General features: G+C 40.4%; 1 long non-coding RNA gene across 1 annotated transcript in view; it reads right to left on the bottom strand.

Moving 5' to 3' along the window:
* Positions 1-769, bottom strand: part of LOC107983159 (uncharacterized) — a 150496-nt gene extending 149727 nt beyond the window's left edge. The window contains exon 1 of the long non-coding RNA XR_001730592.2: positions 453-769. This is a non-coding gene — a long non-coding RNA (uncharacterized LOC107983159). The remainder of the gene's footprint in view (positions 1-452) is intronic.
* Between the last annotated feature and the right edge of the window lie 5231 nt (positions 770-6000).

Here is a 6000-nt window from a genome sequence, read left to right on the forward strand (position 1 = left end):
ATGTCCCCACATGGAGCTGGAGCTGATAGAGGGAGCTCATCCGCGCTCTCCCCGGGTGGGATTCGAACCTGGCAGCCTTCAAGTCAGCAACCCAACCTTCAAGTCACAAGGCTTTTATCCCCTAGGCCACCGGAGGCTCCTATGCTGCTTGTTATAATGGATACATTTGAATTTCTAAAGACTAAAGATCCTTGGAGAAGTAAAACCTGCCATATGTGTACTGAACTCTAATCCTTCCTGGCCTATGAAAGCAGCCAGAGGCTAAGACAGAGAGGTGGGTGAGGATATTGGTAATTTCATCCTTGCAAGACATTAGTTCTATCACAACAAAGTAGTTTCATCACAGTTCTAAAAACAGGGAGTAAGGTCTCAATAAAGCTCTTTTAAATCCATAGCACTGAATGTTTTTGCCCAGTTTTCACTATTCCATACAAGCAATGACCCATTCTTACCTTTGTAGCTGTTATTCCCACAAGAGTTGTACAAGAGCTCTCCATGTGGTGGAACATCTTTTAAATAAAAGTTTGGCAATAGGAAATTTCCATACAACATGAAACAGCTGCAGGAGGGATAGCTAAAGCTGAGAGTATATTTGCTGCCCCTGTGTATAATTGATTCACCAGCTGACTCAGATTCAGATACTAACAGTCCACCATGCTTTGTGTGTGTGTGTGTGTGTGTATGTATGTACGGGGGAGGTAATCATAATGCTTTACCCCTTATACTAGAACACCAGATTTTATCTTACCTTGGAGACCAAGCAGGGTCAGCCCTGGCTAGTACTTGCCCAGTTGGTCATCAGTGAATGCCAGTATTGTTTAGTTTACCAGAACTAAAAACCTACTAAAGAGAGTGTTTAGGCTGCTCTTGGAACCTAAATTAATTGGGAATTGGAAAGAAAATGTTGGCAAAAATATTATGGGGAAATGTTTTTCATGTCATAAACTGGCAAAGTAATTAAGGGGTGTAACAATAACCTAGCTAAAGATATCATGGAGACATGGTTTAAGTTAAAAAACAAGATATTTCCAGGAGTTTCTCCCCTAACCCCAATAGTTTTCCTGGATTTTTTCCCCAAAAGACCTGAGAATTGAACTTAAGAATAAAAAATTAATGGAGGTGGAAACTGCTCTTTCTTGGAAAGAATGGATACAAGATTCGAGGAGTGAGTTTAACAAGTTAGAACAACAAGGTGTCCTGAATTGGTTTGAGAGGCAACAACTGTATAATTGGAAAAAGGATTGGTTAGGTAAAAAATCCCAGAGCTGAATAAATTTGAAGAATGGCTAAGTAAACTTAAAAAGCAAGAAATATCTGGAAAAGGATAAATTGGGAAAATATGCAATGATTTAATAGGTGAAGAAATAGGGCTGAAGCTGTTAGAAAAGGTCTGGACCTAACCAGACCTAGGTAAAGACCTAAGGTCTCTAATAGATCTCAATTGGAAAAGGGTTCTAAAGTGGAGAGTGGTTAAGAATCTGTCAATAAGATTAAAAGAAAATGTATACAAAGTCATATGGAGATGGTATACCACACCGATTAAACTACACCAGATGGATAGGAAGCAAAGTAACCTCTGTTGAAGATGTGGCATGCATAAAGGGAGACATTTTCATTTATGGTGGGAATGCCCCCAGTTGAAGAGTTTTTGGAACAACATATTTATAGAAATAGGTATCATTATAGGATTAAACATCACCCCAGATGCTAGGTTAGCATTATTAATGGACGCCACAAAGTTGAATTTAGAAATGGAAAAGAAAGAATTGGTGATTCTTTTACTCACAGTAAGGAAACCCGGTGGCGAAGTGCGTTAAAGTGCTGAATTTGCAGACCGAAAGGTCCCAGGTTCAAACCCCGGGAGCGGCGTGAGGCCTGCCAACCTAGCAGTTCAAAAACATGCCAATGTGAGTAGATCAATAGGTACTGCTCCGGCTGGAAGGTAACAGCGCTCCATGCAGTCATGCTGGCCACATGACCTTGGAGGTGTCTATGGACAACGCTGGCTCTTCGGCTTAGAAATGGAGATGAGCACCAACCCTCAGAGTCAGACATGACTGGACTTAACGTCAGGGGAAACCTTTACCTTACTCACAGTGGCAAGACTTATAATTGCAAGGAATTGGAAGATAGTAACCAATCTCGCGCTGGAAACATGGTTTGGGGAGGTATGAAATGTAGTCTTAAATGATAAATTATCAATGGGAATGAGAGTGTTTAGGGGAAAACTAATAGGTCTGATTTTGATTTATACTAGTCAGTTTTTATTATATATGTTTTAGAGAGTGGAAAAGGTAAATAATGCAACTTTGTTCGTCAGGAATTTTGGATATGACATTTGTTTGCTGGTTGACTCGTAAATTTATGGCAAAAAATTGGTACTTGTTCAGGCCTTGGTGGTGTGGTTATGTGTTTGAAAAATATTCATTGTTTTGTGTTTTGTTTACACTGTAAGCTGTTAATATATGTAAATAAAAAATTGAAACAAAAAAATCAATGAATGCCAGTTATAATCAGCTATATTTCAGAGGAAGGAACTGGCAAAAATACTTTGAAGCATTCCTTGCCTAAGACAACTCTAAGCCATAAGTCAACAGGTGACTTGAAGGCACAGACATTCTTAGTACTGAACTGCAATATCATAATTCACATTTCTTAATGTTTATAGTTTATGTGGTACCTCACCACTCCCAGCACTTTTTCATTTATTTTCCAGCACGTCTTGCTTAGAGCAACTGATTAGCTTCCTGCAAGAGATTTTAGCCACCTGTGCTACATAGTTGCTAAGGGAGTGAAAACAATAGAAAGAGAAAGAAAAGTAGACATAGTCATTAACATAAAACAGTAATAAAAGATATAAATGTGTAAGCTCAGATTTTCCCAACAGTTTATTATTAATAGAGGCAACTACTTACAGAAAGCTGATTATGTATTTTATTCTGGAGTGCCTACGGGACTTCAGCTTAATACAGACAATAACACAATCCCTACAAATTCCACATGCGAGTGCAATTTTAGAATGAGCCCCTTGGAGTCAACTGGTGGAGATCCTAGCTGGAAGCAGCGAGTAGCATAAACACTTAAGAACATCAATGATTGTAAGATCTCAAAGTGAGATTTCATTTAATTAGCCCACAAATAAATCCTTCCGATAGTTCAAAAACAATGACACCGAGCTCATTTTACAGTCTAAAGGCTACAAACATATCTCTCAGTCAGTCAATGCAATCCCAATGACACATTGCCCTAATGAGAGTGGATGTGCCTCGATCCAAGTGGGACTTGCAAAGAAATAATTTGCAATGGCCCAAGAAATAAAGTTAAATACAGTAGTACATGAAAATCTGTGCACTATCAAAATCTATCTACCCAGGAAGATGCCTTCTTGAGTTCAAAAAAGACAATCAACATATGAGCATTACTAAAACACATTCTGTAAAGGACTGCACTCCCATATTCAACAGCAGGGAAATTAGCATCGTTGAATGCATCCCTGTATTCACTGAGGCTTGTGTGTGTGTGTTGGGTGGGGGCAACACTTTCAAGTTGCCAGTTGGCTTGAAGCAATCCCATAAATTGCTCAGAGATGGCTTTTCCAGTTCCTTCTCTCTGAAAAATTGCTGATGGCATCTGGGATTCCTTGGTAGCTTCCCATTCAAATATTAAACAGGGATGAAGCTTACTTAGCTTCAAGATGAGACAGGATCTGTTGTGTTCAAGATATTTAGGTCATCACAATTAAACTTACTTTAGAATAAATAGTATTGTTTTGCAGGTCAAAATTTCTGTTCCTGATTTGAAAGTGTTGTTCATGTTTAATTGTGTGGTGCTTACTTTGTTATACTCCAGTTGTTATACTCCAGAAACTTTGTTTTTTGGCTGCCATGATACTGTTCCATTATCTGGGCAAAGGCCAGATTTTTTTTGGGGGGGGGGGAGGGCTAGACAGAGAAGGATTGTCTCTTTTATGGGGGAGTTGAATGAGGAAAACCATTTCCCCTCCTTTTTTTGGTTATTCCCCCCTCCACTTCCCATTTCATAAACGGCCGTTGTTTCCACGACTGTGATATGGTTGGGGGAATAACAGAAAAATAGGGGTAAATGCTTTTATTCCTTCAAACCCCTCTCCCCTCCATAAAATTGACTATCCTTTTCTGCCTAACACCCTCTTGTGGCTTCCGCCCAGATAATGAAACAGTGCCACAAATTATGTTGAATTGGTTGAGAATCAATGAGATATTCATTGAAAAACTATAGCAACAAAGTTTTTGCAGTTGAATAAATATTTTCCATGTTTTTATGATAGAACCAATTAGGAAATGACATTTATAACCCTGGAACAAAAATCATGTTACATAGTGTTATATTCTTGGTGAAGTTCAGAGCAGGTCCAAGGTAATTTTCAAGTATAGGCGAACAGAAATTGTAACGCCCCCCCCCCCCCCCAAAAATCAATCACTGAAAAATAAAAGGATTGGATAAGCAAAAATGTTGGATAATAAGGAGGGATTAAGGGAAAGCCTAAATAAAGAACAACACTCTGAAAACAGGGGAAATCCAGACAGAAAGCAATCAGGGACAGCTAACACCTCCCAAAAAAAGATTATCCCAGGCAAGAAGAAGCCAGGTTTTGAAGCCACAGGACCATTAAATGCTAATCAAGATGATTAATTACAACATCCACATCTGCCTCCCAACAGACAAGAGCTCTTTCTCCCACCGTGGACATTATTCCACAGACAAATGAACCCCACTTGCCTTGCTTCCAACAGACGGCAGCAGGCTCCAGAGTGCCTGATGCGGGCTCCGTAGTGCCTGACGTGGGCTCCGGAAGGCCCTATGTGGGCTCCAGAAAGCCCAGCATGGGCTCCAGAAGGCCTGCCCAGCCCACCAGAAAGCCCGACGCGGGCTTCTGGAGCCTGCGCTGGGCCTTCTGGAGTCCGCGTCGGGCCTTTTGGAGCCTGCGTTGGGCCTTCCAGTGGGCCGGGCAGCCTGAAGAAGGCCCGCAAGGCCCAAAGAAGGAGGTGGTGAATGGTGCCATCCTCCCGAGGACCTCAACTGCACCCCCCGGAATAATTGCACCACAGGTGACTGCCTAAATGGCCTCACCGGTGGACCGCTTCTGGTGACGTTGCCTGCCCCCTTTCCTAACCTGAAGAATCTATCTACACAGCACCTAAAACATGGCATTTACCAGCATAAAGGTAAATGCAACAGAAGAAAAACATGGGATAAAAATGTCCCCTTTAATCCTGATTCTGGCCAGAAAATGTGGGTATTTGCATCACTGTATATCCCTGTACTACAAAAAAAAAAAAAACCCATGTGATTTCCTCCTCTCTCCCCCCGTGGAGACTGCTCCAGCACATGTCCACTTTTCAAAAGCCTGAAACAACTGATCAGCTGATTGGACTACGAAATGGACACACGAACTGAGAGCAATTAGAACTTTACAAAACTCTTTATTTTAAACTTTATAATATTAAACAGGGCTTGAACAAACAATTGGAGGAAGGGAGAAATTCAGAAGAAGGGTTTTTAATAATAATAATAATAATAATAATAATAATAATAATAATAATCTGTGATGAACCACACACGCAAATCTGCTTATGTTCATATTAAGAGATTTGCATGTGAGCATAATCACATATACAGTCCAGCACATAATGGTTTTTTTTAAAAAAAACAAAACCATTCCATCTCCTGTTCACTTTCCATCTTGTTCTGATATGGAGGAAGCCTTTGAGGATGGTGGAGGAGCTAATCCTGGGTCTAACAGGTCTGTGTGGGGACTTGCAGTCAGGTCCCTGGATTTTTTAACCCCCAATTTAAACCGAGATTTTGGCACTGTCTGGAAGCCCCCTAAGACACTGATGTAAAATATTGCTGTTCACCTGTTACTACAACCACTGTCAAATTCATAAGTAGCATTTAAACTAAAGTAAAGCTGTTTTCTTATATGATGGATTATATTTAATTGGCACAGTATAGTGATTT

The sequence above is a fragment of the Anolis carolinensis genome, chromosome 1, assembly GCF_035594765.1.
Source record: "Anolis carolinensis isolate JA03-04 chromosome 1, rAnoCar3.1.pri, whole genome shotgun sequence".
NCBI classification, from domain to species: domain Eukaryota; kingdom Metazoa; phylum Chordata; class Lepidosauria; order Squamata; family Dactyloidae; genus Anolis; species Anolis carolinensis.